Genomic DNA, 17,381 nt, shown 5'->3' on the forward strand with positions numbered 1-17,381 from the left:
AAATCGCGAAATGAAAAGCGGTTTGTCTCAATATATAAATATATATGGGGCATACTATGCCAACTCATCCTACCAATGGATTTTGCATCTCCGATTTCGCTGAAATTGAGGTACTTTTTTGTACTCCTAGAAAAAAGTTTTTATGAATTTTTTCATCCAGCCAATCAAGAGATATGAATTTTTCATGATTTTGGGGCATTTTTTTTTTTAAATAGCCATAACTTAGTGGAAAATTATCCGATCTGGGTCTTTTTTTTTAATTTGTGTTTTTTGATGAATTTTCTAGAAAATTCATGTAAAAAATTATTCATTGTAAATTTGATTTTTTTTTTATTTTAAACTTAAAACGGTGATTTTGCGATTGTTTGTATCCTTCGATTTTTTTGAAAAAATTTAAGAAAATATTATACAAAGGGTAAAATTGGGATCAATTTAAATCACGATTTAAAAGTTATTAATTAATTGATTTGTCAAAAATGAACCACACAGAACCAGAAAAGATGAACTAGTAATGAATTGAATATAAGAAATTTAGTAATGATCTAATATTATTAATCAAGTATGTGAATAAAACCAGAAAAATAAGTAAGCAAAATTAGAACGAAAAAGCTACAGTTTCTTCTGACAACAACTACCCCTTTCTGCTCAGATTTGGCTAGTCGGAGTCCAGGGTTGAAAAAGGGTTTTGAAGTAGAGACCGTTTTAAATAGACAATAATCACAAACACTTTATTTAAACAATATTTTCTTGTACATGGGCTTCGAGCCCTGTTCTACTACCTCTATAATAATGAATTACGGTTTTAATTATTTAATCACGCTTATGCGGCCAATTCATACCTTCCAAAACACACACAAAAGTTACGCGGACTAGTGAGGCGGTTCTACCCTCTCCCGGGTGCTTCAGGGGTGTCTGGTCGACTTCTCCGTCGGCCCTGCACGGATTCCCCTCCCAGAGTATAAGCGGATGGTCTCCATCAAACCCCTACCTACGCGGATATGTTCACCTACCACCCTTTGGCAGAAGGCCTCGGAGTGGGGACCCTCAACCCTCCCAAAGAGAGTAGAACTTCGCTTACCTGGTCCGGTTGGACTCCTGGTAAAAGAGCTTCCTTCGTGTTGCTGGGAATGGTCTTTCTCTGTACACTCTCCAGGGAGACTAAGTTGCCATTACGGGCCTTTATGAGCGCTCTTATTACCTGACCCATTCGCCACACATACGAAAACGAATAAATTCCATCGCCCTCTAGCGTCACTTACTTCGACGTGGCGATTGAGAAATTATTCTAAGTCTCTGGGCGAATAAATCAAAGGGAAACAGAAAACGACAAAATAATATTTAAAAGACTGAAATTCTTCTAAGTTCTGCGTGATAACATCAACGAGAATTGAAAAAAAAAATAATTTAAACGAATATAAAAATGATTTGGAAAGAAAAAGAATGTGTTTAAGAGTTTAAGCAAACACTGAATATGGAGAAATTAGCCGTGCGGCTTACACACTCGCGACGGTGAGTCGAGCGAATAGAAAGAGAGTGAAAGAATAAGCGATTAAAATTCTAAGTCAATTTTAACTCTCACACATTATTTCTCATATTTTTGTATTATTTTATATTTCTTTCAATCTCTTGAATCTTTTAAACGATTCATATGGAATCATTTTTCACTTTTTTCTCTTTTCCCTTTGATTGCCGTTGGCTCGGGACTTAAATCATTTTCGTTGGGCACGCATTTATATCATCATACGATATCAGACAAAATCTTATCAACAATAAAACACAGCCATAGTAAAATAATAAACCAACATAGTTATAGTAATAGTCTTTGTATATTAAAAAGAAATCACAGTAGTAATTAGTAGAGATAAATAGGAATTAAGGAATGGTTGTAATGACAATATTTATAAGTAGATCACAAATAAACATGTAGTAATTAAATAATGTAGTTATCTAGTCATAGTTAATAAAGAAAATAGTTTTTAAGAACAAAAAGTAAGTAGAATAAGCACCATAGTTTTAGTCATAAGTAATAATAATAATACTAGTTATAAATCACACAAAGTAATAAGTAATAATAGCAATTAAGCCCTAATAATAAGAAAATCCTAGTAATATAAGTACGTAGTTATAAGAGAATTAGAATAAGTCACACTAGCTCATAATAAATACAAACAGTAGTAATAAGTTAAAAAAAAAAAACATAGTAGATCAAAAAAAAAAACTGGTGCGCCCACCGATTCACCATCACAAATACTCCCCAAAACACTAATTTTGAGCTTAGTCTCGTAATGGGATAATGATGGGTTATGATTTTTTATCAACTTACCGCTAAGAAAATTGAAAATTTCCAAAGATTTTGGGAGTTACTGGTGTCAGTCTGATAGGTACGAGGCATCAGTCTCAACCGTAATAGAGTTTCTAACAGGTATATTTAATGGTGGAGGTCAGTATGGCTCCGTGAATAGCTACAGAGCAGCCTTATCATTACTGATAAGAATGATAAGGATGATAGAATCCAGAGATTCTTTAAAGGCGTATTTAGACTCAGACCACCATTACCAAAAAACGAAATCACCTGGGATGCATCGATAGTTTTAGACTTCTTAGGTTCCCAGTATCCAAATGAAAATATCACTTTGGAGTAATTATCTAAAAAATGTGCCACTTTATCAGCTCTCGTCACAGCACACAGAGTTCAAACTCTATCAAAAATTAATGTGAAGAATATAGAAAACCAGACATCGCTAATAATTAATAAGATACCGGATCTAATCAAAACATCGTGGCGAGGATCCAAACAACCAGTCCTAGAGGTGCCCTTTTTCATGGACAAACCTCAAATCTGTCCAGTAAAAACATTAATCGTTTACATCGAAAAGACTGAAAACATGCGAAAAGATGATTATTTGTTTATTAGCTTCTGTTGCGTAATTAACACTATATTTGAATTTAAATATAGTTTCACTTCCGGCAAAAAGAGGCAGCACCTACTGGAGTCTCGTCTACAAATTTGAACTTGATCATGCGCAGCTCGGCGCATGCGCATCTACTCTTTCCTGCCACGTGTCGAGAAGACGGCCGCCATTATCTTTCGCAAACATCTCAATTAAATAATTCAAAGTAATTGATTAAACATCTGCAGTGATCATCAAGCTTTATAAAAATATAATTATTTTTATAATTGCTAGCCTTAGAGCTCAGTAATGAATTATTTACAAACTTGATAATTTAAGTGATCGACGACCACGTTTCTCAAGAGGTTATTCACAAGGGAGACATCACAGGTGCCTTTTTATTAAATAATTAATTATCACCAGTGCTCAATTAAACTAAAAGACTCAATATTACGGTTAATAAATTATCATTATGTTCAATATTTAATTCAACTAAAAGTAAACTCTCGCTCGGTAGCATCTGCTATCATGCTATCACGTGTTCATCAAATAAATTCAATTCAGTGCAATTTATTATAAACTCATTCAAATCAATTAAATTAAGTGATCATAAATATTATATTTCAATGAACTCAAATATTTACATATTTTCTGTTATTGTTAAATAATCATTAACTGTTCAATTATTAACTTCGCTCGGTAACCTCTGATTTCATGTTACTTTTTATCATGACATTTCTACAATCAAATCAGTGTTCAACTAAATTCAAATCAATTACTTCAATTATTTAAATCAATTACTCGAGCTCAATTTTATAATTAGCATTCACTTATTTACGTATTCATGAGCTTAGACAATTAACAGTATTAATAAATTAAATCACCGATTTTTTTTTGTAACCCGGTGATATATTGTGCTGTGACAAATAAACATATTGTTATATTTTCTAATATGCGTACTTTTTTAACATCCCAACCACCAACCAGTCCTGACATGTATTTATTTAATTATCATTGCAACAGCTTCAAAAAACCACACAAGACCATATCGACACAAACTCTGAGTCGCTGTATTAAAGCTAGCTTAAAAGACAGTGGAATTGATGTAACAATGTTTACTGAACACAGTACACGCCATAAAGCAACTTCTAGAGCTTACAAATTCGGCGCCAACCTGGATCTCATCCGTAAAAGAGCGGGTTGGAGCGGTAGCTCAGACACATTTGGAAGGTTCTATAACAGAAACATTATGGACACTGACATCTTCGCTTTAGCTAAATCTATAATTAATTGATAAAAAAAAAAAAAAAAAAAAATTCTCTTTTCTAAAAGTTAAAATGAAGTTATAAATAATAATAATATTGAGTAATGAAAATTAAAAGGTAGAATAAAATATTTATATATATATTTTTATATATTTTATATAAAATATGTCCCTCACGGAGAGGGAAGTGGCAGCGCTAGAAGTAGGTTCAAAAAACATCTTACTCTCAAATTTAGTGTGTTAGAGGTATCACTTACGTGCTACTAATATATAACCTACAGGTTATTCAGCTTGAATTCAGTGTCTTTTTAATGGTATAGTAGGTTGTTCAGTTTTAAAACAGCCTGAAAATTTTACGTCAGTTTGAAGCTTACGCTTGTTCAGCTTGAATCCAGCTTCAATTTAATTCCAGTAACAGGCTGAACAGTTTAAATTGAGGCTCAATTAAGACCAGTCAGTTTCAATTAAGGTTCAATTCAGCTTCATTTAAGGTTCAGTTCAGCGTAGTCAGTTTGAAATAATGCTTAAACTTTTTGACTCGGGAAAGTGCCTGAACTTATTTGAAAGTAGTAGTGTTAACTAAGCATTACAAACATTTTTAGTTTTGTTATGGTAACTATTTAAGATTGTCTCTCGGAACTTATACTTTAGCAATAATAATAACAATAGGTTTTCAGTTCACTCCTACAAATCAAGATTGTACCAGTGATTATTTTAGTTTGTTCATCATCCAATAGTTCCTGTAACGACTTTTAATAGTCAACGCAACTACTCTGACAATATGGTCACGTTATTTCACTACGCATAAATAGTTTCTTCAACTACTAATAGGTAGATCGATTGAACTGTGATACGTTGTTTTGATTAACATTGAAATAGTAATTAATAAAACGATTCTTAAATAATTCACCTAATATACTAATAATTGTCTAAAGTTTAGAGACAAACGCGTAGTTAAGAACACTAAGGTAAAATTGGTATATTGAATTATACAGGATTCAGCGATCATAATTTTTACTTATTAAAGAAAATTTCTGTATTTTTTTACCGTTTCCAGGTTACCTCGGTGAAATAGTAATTTGTAACGAGGTAAAATTAATAAATTCAAATTTAAATTTTCATTGAATTTCCCGCGGTTGGTTAATTACCAAAAATCGATTAACCCCGAAATCTCGATTATCGACTGGTCCCCGGAAGCGCCAATTTTGGAGGCTTGTCCTTCCACCCCAATTAGAAGTTAATGAGAGTGGGAAAACTCACGAAAATTGCCAAAGGGTCTCGGACGAGAATATATATTAGTGAGTGCTCGGGGTGATTCAGGGGACAGCCGAACGGACCGGCGATCTAACTGGATGAAGGACAGCGTGCTGGAAAACAGGTGAATATACTAGCACTGGAGAGGTTAAAGTGGAACCTTCCAGCAGCTACAGAACTGAGAAAGATAATTAATTGTGTATCCGGCCGGATGCCGATACACTAATTTACATATCGCTAATTTGTATTGAATTTTCGCAGATTTGATCGTTAAATAAAATTGGAGAGTTGGGAGAAAAGTAATAACCTGGGACAGGAAATCGGTGGGAGGACGGAGAGAGAGAGAGAACACCCCGAGATATTGAGAACAACAGAGAGTATATCGAGGTAAATAAATTATCGGCAGTGGCCATAATTTATAAATAATTAACGTTAATTAAAATTTAAGTTATTATTCGTGGGTAGTCGCCATTTCCGAGGTTATTTATAAGGAATAAGAGAAGTCACGGCTGAAGCCAGAATTCTTTTATTAATTAGTTACGCGGTCCATCGGATAAAATTCTCGGCAGAGAGGCCAGAATTTTGAATTATCATTTACTAAGAGTGGGGAAAAATTTCTCGGCGTGGAGCCAGAAATTAGGATAGTTTTAAGTCATTGTTATATCATAATTTAATGGATATTAATCAATGAGAAAATTATATATAAGAATTCATGAAAATGAGAATTTCATTCTGTAATCAAGAGCTGTGAAAAATGATAAGAAATTTTATAATTAATTATTTAATTTTTGGTAAATCATGATGTCAGTAAATTAGTGAAATTGTGAAAGAAAATTTGAAATTGAACGCGAAGAAAGGAAGACACGAATTATAGAGAGATAGATAGAGGAGCGCGAAGTTGAGAGAGATAGCGTCAGTCGTTGGCGTCAGTTTTCACGTGCCCGAACTTCCATTTTTACGCGATACTGGAAAACTGGATTTTCAAAACTTTCTCGTCGCAATAAAATCTTCCGGGTTAAAACATAGAAAGTAAAATTAAATTGGTATAATCAGTAAATGATAAATTAAAAATTACGAATATAAATTCAGTCCAATGGACAAATAAATAAAATTGAAATTAAATTGTAAACGTGTGTGTGTGTGAAAAATAAAGTCCTGGGGACTCAGAAGTAACTTGTGTGTGTGTGTGTGTGTGTGCGTGTAAGAAATAAATAGATCCAGGGGATCTGGCAAGTTGCCATTTTTATTAAAATTTTAATTATAAAGTCCAGGGGACTCAATTTAATTATGATCCAGGCCAGTGGCCAGTTTTATTAATGATTTCAGGGGAATTCTTTGTTAAAAAGTAAATTATTTGTCCAGGGAACTTAGATTGTAAGAAAAAAATTTATGAATAAGAGTTTACACTATAAAGTAATTATAAGTAAGAGAAAGCCCAGGGGGCAGTATTGTTGATTGATAAATAAAATTAATAATAATATTAATTAAAATATTGTGTCAATAATTTAATTCCTCAATTCCTCAGTCAATTAATATTTCAACGACCCTGAATTTTTATAACATCTCCGGTTCTGGAAGACCGAGGTTTAACTTCCAGTGGCGCCCTAATTAAGACCAATTAATTACGGAGCCAAAACTTAGCAAGGTTGAAAAACACCCTGTTACAAATTTTATTTGAAAAATAACAAATATTATTAGATTTTATTCTCCGTATTGCATACGTCGTATCCAGCTCAATTTTTACATCAAATTATTGACACTTATAAAAATTAAAAAAAAATTATCATGTACAAAATAAATTATAAATTTCATCAACACCATACTATTTTAAAAATATTTCCAGGATATATAGTTAATATTTTTCAAATAATTGTACAATATGTCAAAAAGGATTTACAAATATTTCCTCGAAAGTATTGCTAAAAAATAAATTAAAAATAATTTTGAAAAATATATTACAAACATTCTAAATTTTTTAATTATTTTAAATTAAATTTTTTTTTTCTTTAATTGCTCCAGTGTATAGCCGCATTTACGGCCTTTTACACTTCTTATCTTGATATCGCAATTGCTTACTTTTTCTACCTTCATTGTATGGCTCGGGCCTGACGTGCTTATACTGTACTTGACCATTACAGTGATACCCTACCCTCCACCTTGGCTGTGTGTTAAAATAATCCAACATAACAATACATCATTTTGTCGTCTAAAATTTTAAATAAAATGCTCAAATATTATACTTCAAATATTTTTAATATTTGTAAAAATTTTACCTAAACTTTCTAATTTTAACAACTCGTCCTGCGAGCCAGGCAACCCGAGAGTCCTTTTTTTACGACTTTGCAGCAATCGCTAGGGCCATAAACCATAGGTACAACGCAGCGCTTGATCGGGATGTTCACATCTGGAACATCTCAACTCTCTCCTGGCTTAAGTTTTTTTTATATAAACTTTTCTTTCAGTCGCAAGGAATATTCAACAATAATTTCGTTATTTCAAACTAGAATATTCGGGATTTTTCCAACGGAGAAATACTCGGTTGCAGTCGAGTCCTTTTTTTTTTATAATTCTTGAACCACCGAGTCCTGAGGCCCAGGTCAACGAAGTCAGTTCTTTCCGATCCATCGCAGTGAACAGTTCTTGGTTTCTATCTCATTGCATTCATATCTCTCATCAGTTATATCCGTTGCGTTTATCATTAACTTAGTGATAAGTGTCGCACTTGCAAGCAGCAATCATTGCAATCAGTGCAATTTGAATTGAGAATTAAAAAAAAATAATAATAATAATAATTTTTTGAACTTAACATTGTTAAAACAATTAAAGGCAGTAAACTAATGTAGTAGCTAAAACCATAAATTCTTAAAAGTGGTAACTATATTTATATTGTGATGATAATTATAACGAATCAGGGTTGCTAACTATACAAGTATGTTGTCATAACAATTTTCTTCTGGACACACGGGAAAAAATATCAATTATGAAATTTTATAACATTTTACTGATGAAATTTCATGGTGAAAATTTCATAAAAATTCATGAAATTTCATAATAAGTCATAAAGTTTTATTAAATTTCATGCTAAAATTGGCCTGGTAAAATTTAAAAAAAATTTCCAATATTTTCGAAATTTCATAAAATTCAACAGTCACCATTAATTTTTCGGAAAAATATTAGATCACGAAAAAAAATTGCAATTAGATTTGACGCATCGATCTAATGAATGATAGCATTACTGAGACAGACTAATTATATTTTTTATTGACAGAAAAATCCTGCCAACTGCTGGGCCCGAACCTACATCATTTTGATTTCCTTGCTGCTATCAACTGCACCGAGCCACGTACGTAATCGCGGATGAATAGATAGTATATTTATCGAGACATGGAGTTTTAAACTTTCACTCGAAATTTAATATAATTTTATAAAATTTCATGAAGTTTTATTTAATTATAAGATATTGAAAATTTATGAATTTTTTTTAAATTTTATGAAATCTTATAAAATTTAGTAAAATTTTATAAAATTATATAAACTATCATAAAAATTTTGCATGTTTATTATCAAGACCCGGAGGAGTATTGGTAACATTATTTCTTAAATTCCTAAAATTTTTTGGAATTATATGAAATTTCATGAAATTATGCAGATTTATAGAACTATAAAATTCTAAAAATATTTGTAAAAATTAGTTAGAAGCCGAGAAGTAATCTTTAAAAAATTTAACACAATTTAATGAAATTTCATGAAATTTTGTAACATTTTGTGTAAGGCCAAAGATTCAATTATGTGAAGTTACACAAAATTTTTTAGAATTTTATAAAATTTTCTTAAACTTTATATAATTTAATGAAATTTTATAAAAAAATTTCCATACAACTTAGTACTTGGAACCTCTATAACAATTATGTAAAATTTTATAAATTTTTATGAAATTCCATAAAACTTCATGCAATTTCATAAAAATGGAGTGTGGGCCGTTTATGAAATTTCCCAAAATTTCATGAAACTTCACAAAACTTTACAAAATTATATGAAACGTTGTGAAATTTTATGAAATTTCATAGAATTATCTTATGGTTTCTGATAAAATTTCATAAGTTTTTTTCAAATTTTATAAAAGTCTATAAAATTTCATAGAAATATGTAAAATTTTATAGCAATAACTCTTTAGGATCTCAATAACAATTATGAAAACTGCATAAATTTTACAAAATTTCATTAAATAATGCATAATTGGACGAAAATTGTATGAAATTATGAAATTTCACGGAATTTTGTTAGTATAATTTCATACAATTTGATACGTTTTTGCAAATTTGATGAAATTCTATGAAAAAATTTCTTCCAGGGCATGCTGAATAAGAAACTTGTAAATTTTCTACTGAATACTCACCTTAACTATACTTTTCTGTTACTATTAACTTATATCATGTCAGTTAACGAAACTGCAGTTATTAGTGGAGGTCTCATTAAACTATGTTTTTTATAGTTCGGAAATCATTTTTTCCTCTCAGTATATCAGTAGATATATAATTGCACGACTCATGATACGAAGCATCAGAGTGTGCTTTACGATCGACAAATTTTTCAGAACTATTATTTAATTCCTATCTTCATGTTATTAATTTTTTAACTTCCCGCTAAAAAAATTGACGATTTTCAAAAATTTCGGGAAGTAATTGTTTTCACCCCGATGTTCGAAAATCGAGTTTGCATCAGATGTCGACGTTTTGAGATCCTAGGAAGCTATTCTGACTATTTTCAGAATGATGTCCGAGTGTGTGTGTGTGTATGTATGTAAACTCTTTGTAACTATTGAACTAATGAATCGATTTGAATGGTTGAGGTGGCAATCGAAAGAGCTTGTTGGCCATCAACTTTTCTGAAAATTTCAGATTATTTGATTGAATAGACTCGAAAATATTTGCGAATAACGAAAAAAAAAAAATTGTTTATTTAGTTTTTTATTGATTTCTCAGAAACGACTTATACGATCAACTTCAAAATCTAATCAGCTTCAGTACTCAATAAAACGCGTCGATTGCCACCTCAAACATCAAAATCAGACAATTCGTTCGAGAGTTATCGCGGAAGAAAGAAATGGTGAAAAACGGTTTTTTCTAAATATTTTCGGAACGACTGACGCGATCGATTTCAAATTTTAATCAGCTCTAGAATTCAATAAAACGCGCCGATTGCCCCGTCAACTATCAAAATCGATTGATCAGTTCAAAAGATATCGGCGTTGAAAAGTTAAAAAAATAACATTTTATGTTATTTTTTCCGGATAAATCATAACATAACTTACTAAAATGTGCCTGATATCATACCACCACATCTTTTTTATGGTTTCTTTTGATCATATAATGTCATCGAACTTGGTTTTTAGTTTGAATCATATTATCAACAAAAAATCTGGGCGTCGGTTGACCCTGCAGGCCAGCCCCAAAACTTTCCGCTGTTTTCAACCTCAAAGAGCTCGAAAACATTAGTGTAGATATATTTTCGAGCTCGAAAATGATATCACATGCAATTGTTTTTTTACGATCTTTTCAAGCTCTAACAAGTTACCTGTTATGCTGAAGTTTGAAAATTTAAGAATCGAAAATCATCAATGAAGCGGTTTTTAAAATTGAGTTCCTGATTATGTTCAGTAAAATAAGTGTATTGTGGCAGAAATCAATGTCAGGGATCAAAATCAAGATTTAAATGAGTTTTGACTTATGTAAGAAACAATAAAATATGAAGTATCCGATAAAAATATTAAAAACTACGTTTTATCGATTTTTTTGTTGATAATATGATTTAAACTGAAAACCAAGTTCGATGACATTATATGATCAAAAGAAACCATAAAAAAGATGATTTGGTATGATATCAGGCACATTTTAGTAAGTTATATTATGATTTATCCGGAAAAAATAACATAAAATGTTATTTTTTTAACATTTCAACGCCGATATCTTTTGAACTGATCAATCGATTTTGATAGTTGACGTGGCAATCGGCGCGTTTTATTGAATTCTAGAGCTGATTAAAATTTGAAATCGATCGCGTCAGTCGTTTCGAAAATATTCAGAAAAAACCGTTTTTCACCATTTCTTTCTCCCGCGATAACTCTCGAACGAATTGTCCGATTTTGATGTTTGAGGTATCAATCGACGCATTTTATTGAGTACTGAAGCTGATTAGATTTTGAAGTTGATCGTATAAGTCGTTTTTTAGAAATCAATAAAAAACTAAAAAAACAATTTTTTTTTTTTTCGTTATTCGCAAATATTTTCGAGTCTATTCGATCAAATAATCTGAAATTTTCAGAAAAGTTGATGGCCAACAAGCTCTTTCGATTGCCACCTCAACCATTCAAATCGATTCATTAGTTCAATAGTTACAAAGAGTTTACATACACACACACACACACACACACACACACACACACACACACACACACACACACACACACACACACACTTGGATATCATTCTGAAAACAGTCAGAATAGCTTCCTAGGACCTCAAAACGTCGACATCTGATGAAAACTCGATTTTCGAAAATCGGGGTGAAAACAATAACTTCCCCAAATTTTTGAAAATCGTCGATTTTCTTAGCGGGAAGTTAAAAAATCGATAGAACGTAGTTTTTAATATTTTTATCGGATATTTCATATTTTATTGTTTCTTACATGAGTCAAAACTTATTTAAATCTTGATTTTGATCCCTGACATTGATTTTTGCCTCAATACACTTATTTTACTGAACATAATCAGGAACTAAATTTTAAAAACCGCTTCATTGATGATTTCCGATTCTTAAATTTTCAAACTCCAGCATAACAGGTAACTTGTTAGAGCTTGAAAAGATCGTAAAAAAACAATTGCATGCGATAGCATTTTCGAGCTCGAAAATATATCTACACTAATGTTTTCGAGCTCTTTGAGGTCGAAAACAGCGGGAAGTTTTGGGGCTGGCCCGCAGGGTCAACCAACGCCCAGATTTTTTTTATTTTATTCACTTTACTTCTACCTGCTCTTTATGTTGAATTTTTCAACTGTTCCCACTTGACATTCGTCAGTCTGTCAGAAGAGGGTTGCCAGCATATTACACAACCCTTTCCCAGCAAATGGTTTTCACTAGCTCAATTACTAGTGATAGTATTTAAAACTTCCTATAACTCATTTTAAATATTTATAATAATATATTTTTATTTTTTTTTTTAGAAGATGCCCAACATAAAATTATTCAAGAGAAGTTCTTATATTTTGTATAGAACAGCCTTCAATATTTAACTGCCGTAGAAAAAATAATTCACTTTTCTCCGTAAATATTATTTACCAAACAAATATACATGATGTATAATTAATAATTTTCCGTTTACATAAATTATTTAATTTCCGTACCAGTAGTAAATGATATTTATATCTTCCAGCAAAAGGGTTTTCATATCTATTCATGCTCGTACCGTGGTAAAATCAATATACTAGACTAGCGCTGCTATTTCAATGGACAAGTATGAATGCGTGTTTATATGCATGTTGTAGATACGGATGTATACACAAGCACCGAATATTCAGATACGAATTGATATGTGAAGTTACAACATTTAAATTGCTCAGCGCAATTCTCAAATAGAGGAATAATGTTGAATAATTATTGTATTTGCATTGATATTGATAATAGTAGCGGTATGCAGTGAACAAAATATAAGTAGAAATTGAATGAAACATTCATTTCGTTCCATTTTTTTACCATATTCAGAGAGGAAAGTACGGCAGGCCCAGACGTGGCCCAAGTATGTAGGACCTTGGACCAAGCTTCTAAACCAGCCGTGGTCCAGCGTTGGTAGAAGCCTGGAATGATAACACAGGGCCAGTTCTGATTGCGAATAAATCATAAAAATTCATAAAGTTTTATCTAATTTTATGCTTATAATGGCCTAATAACATTTTATAAAAATTTATAAAATTTTACAATATTTCGTGAAATTTCGTGAAATTCTACAGTCACTATTAATTTTTCGAAAAAAATATTAGATCACGAATAAAAATCACAATTAGATCTTACACATTGATCGAATGGATGAAGGCATTTCTAAGACAGAGAGTCACGTACGTGATCGTGAATGGATAAATAGAACATTTATCGAGATATAGAGTTTTAAACTTTCATACGAAATTTGATATAATTTTGTAAGTTTTTATTAAATTTTTTATAATTTTGGAGGAACTGATAATACCACAATGAAGTATATAACATATCGCGTTACAGATGCCTTATGGATGCATATTTTTTTTTTTTTTTTTTTTCAGAAATTACCGTTATTATATTTAATAAGTATAACAGAGACAATCAAGTCGGTTTCCAAAAATAAAATTTTTTATATACGCCTTTATGGCTCACGGCGTTGGTACTGGGAGCCATGAGGGCGTATCAAAAAGATTATTTTTCTTGAATCGATGTAATTATGTTCCAAAAGTACAATACTAACAAAAAAAAAATTTTTATAACATCTCGTTTTTTTTTTTTTTTTCAAAATTAAAATTTTCATTCAACTAACGAAAAAAATTTTTTTAAGTTCAAACGTTTTCTATTATTCTTCTACTTTTAGCTTACAATCACGATAGTTCCGGACACTAATTTTTTTTCGTCTCTATTATACTTATAGAACATAATTACGTCAATTTCCGAGAAAAAAAAATTGCATACGCCCTTATGGCTTATTAGCGGTATATTTTACAGGTATACGCCCTCATGGCATCTGTCACGCAATATAATAATCCCGGAAAGAATATTTCCATAAAATTTTATAAATTTGTACTATTAGAATTTTATAAAATCTGAACAAATTTTATAAAAATTTATAAAATTTTAAAAAATTTCATGAAATTACATTGAAAACCTATAACGTTACGGAATGTTGAAAGACCTAGCAGTTTGCTTCTCTAATGATCTTTTGGCTCCTCGTGTCTAGGATTCGAGGTAGGGATCGCGTAACTCAAGTAAATTCAAAATTTGTTTTTAAAGGAAACGAACAAATTTTATTTTGTAAAAATAATACAATTCTCTCGGCATAGATATTTCTTTACAAATGACTTAGTATAAAAAATAATATAATACGGGTTGACGAGCCACAATAATTTAACAAATTTTACGGTCTTAACTAAACGGAGGTATTACCCACGCCCTTTATCGCAGAGAGAAGCTCTGCGAGACAAACCCTGAGGACTGTAGGCGCTTGAATAAAACGTCACTGCACTGCTCGCTTCGGTATGCGGAGTTGCTAACACTCGAGTCCACGAAATACCTAACCTAGTGTCTGCGTATGATTTCTCGCCGTGAGCATCTCGTCCGCATACAATAATTTGCGCGAGACCTCGCCTAATTAGTTTACTTGCATCAGCGGCAAATCGCTGCGTTTCTCAGGTTTTTCAACAAAAAAATTTTAAAAAAGTTTTCTTCACAAATTATTACCGGTCAAGTTTTTTTAAATTCCACATTGTTTTCTAGTTATTTTCATTTCAATGTCGAGCTCTTGAAATCGATCAGAACACTATTTTATTAAGAGCTTGAAATTAAAATGAAAATATCAAGAAACCAATGCGGAATATGAAATAGCTATTTTCGATACGTAGTATTAAAAGAGGATTTGCGGCATGCTTGGATTGGTGACACAAGTCTCAGGTTATACCACATTCTCTCCGAGAACGAGTACTTACATCTCTCTACGAGAGAAATATAGGTACGAGTTCTCGTGGTGAATGTAACATATCCCTAGACGAGTGTTGACAATACATGCATACCGTGTCCCTCTTTTTAATCCTATGTATCGAACAATATTTTTTATAACGACTGCCTTTAAAGTTTGATGAAGAGGAATCCAATCATTTAAAGAATAAAAAATTACCTTCTGAATATAAATAATTATACAGGTGTGAATAATTACAATCTTTTTATATTTTATTTTTCAATTGAATTCCGAATCTCTGTTTTGTTTTTTAATTTTACTTTTTAATTACATTCGTCTTAAAATTTTTAAGTATTGTTTTTCCGTAAGAATAATAAGTACATATGATATTTATTTATTATCAAAGTTGAAATTGACGGTACAGTTGTGGTACGAGAAATTCATATTTTTAGAAGGCATGGTAATTGGGACGATGCCGAGTTGAGCGCAAACTACCTGAAAATTCCGACTTGAGCGCCAGGTCATAATCCCCACGTCCGACTTGAGCGCAGGGTCGTAATCCTCGCGTCCGACTTGAGTGCAGGGTCGTAATTGTGGAAGTGTTCGGTAATTGTTGATGAAATATTGAGATTCTTATGTACAGTCGTATTTTGTACTTGAGACAATACAGCAGATAAATTATCTTTAACTGATTTATTTTGATTAATATCTTAAGTAATATCAATATTAGCTTTAGTCATTTCAATAGTCTGATTTTCTTTATTCAGATTCATATTTTTTTTTATTTTACTGGTGATTTCTGTTTTGTTCACTTCTGAATCATCGATGTATTCTTCTGCAAAATTACTAGATTTCCATCCTCCGTGACGTTTCAACATTAGCAAATTAGCGCCTGTATCGGCTAATAATGTTGCTGAAGTAAATCGTAATGAGTGACCTGTACATAATTCCGGTTCAGGTAATTTTAAATACTCAGCAATTATTTTTGGAATAGAATCAATTTTTTTTATTCCCATCGGCTGTTGTTGGCATTGACCATTGGCGTATTAAAAAAAAAAAAGTTAAATTTTTGTATTTTCTGGATGTGTTGACATGTATTTTTTTATCGCTTTATTAAATGTATCGATAATAGTAAATGACCGGGCAATGTTAGTTTTAGTTTTAGGTAATTTGACAAGTATAGTAGATTCTTCAACAATTTTTATGTTGATAGTAGTCATACTCGATAATTCACCGCACCTGCACGCCCCACTTACGCCAAAAATTAAAATAGCCTAAAAACAATAGTTAATTTTTTATTTCACGGATTGTGAATGAGAATTATTATAAATTTCCTTCTAAGGCAAGATATATTTCATCTGGAGCTTCATTTAAGACTTTTTCTACTTCATTTGATATTGGAGTTTTAGCATTCTTAGGTTTATATGCAATCGATTTGCTTTTTAAAAAAGCTGTAACTTTCCCATAATTTTTTATGTCAGCATTATGATTTAATAAAATTGTTGTTTTTATTATAGAAAACTGAGACCATAATGTTGATGGTGACACACGGAAAAGAGAAAACTGGAATAGTTACAGAATAAAATGTAAAAACCAGCCCGTCATATTAAAAATTACAAAAGTTAAAATGTATACTGTAATTTTTAAATCCTATCCTGTAAAAAATTAGTTGCATATGAAGCAGTTATATTTACAGTTTGAAAATGTAAATCGTACACAACAAAATGTAAAATAATTATTACCTTTTGCTCACAGAAAGTTAGTTTCTTTAAAAATCATTCAATCCTCTTTAAAATTATAAAAATTACAGTTTAGCCGTTGTGTGAAAATTAAAGTATCAAATAAGAAAATTTGTTGAATAATTCGAGAAGATTTACAGTATGAGCATTCAATTATGAACCTTAATGTAGAAAATGGAACTATTACATCTCACACTGTAATTATTAAAATTTTTATGTCAAATATCATGAATGCCTTATCAATCACGAATTTTTACTATTTAAAATGTGAAAATAGTGAAACTACGTTTTGAATTATCGTTAAAAAGTTTCAGAAAATTAAAAAATTTACTTTATAAACTTTTGCTGTTTTTCAACCATTCATGAAAGCTTGAAAATTGAAAATTTGTGTTTCAATTCCATGAAATCACTTGCATTTGAATTTGTAAGTTTTACATTTTAGATATTGGAATTTAGGACCGTATCACGGCAATTAGCTGGATGTACGAAAATACTAATTCTATTCAATTGTTAGTAAATATTTTTGAAATAGTATATGTGAGTGCACG

General features: G+C 31.2%; 1 pseudogene; it reads left to right on the forward strand.

The window, feature by feature from the left end:
- The first annotated feature begins 1,471 nt into the window (after window positions 1-1,471).
- Window positions 1,472-16,677, forward strand: LOC128667685 (uncharacterized; annotated as a pseudogene).
- The last annotated feature ends 704 nt before the right edge of the window (window positions 16,678-17,381 follow it).

This window comes from Microplitis demolitor, chromosome 1 (genome assembly GCF_026212275.2).
Source record: "Microplitis demolitor isolate Queensland-Clemson2020A chromosome 1, iyMicDemo2.1a, whole genome shotgun sequence".
In the NCBI taxonomy this organism is placed as follows: Eukaryota; Metazoa; Arthropoda; class Insecta; order Hymenoptera; family Braconidae; genus Microplitis; species Microplitis demolitor.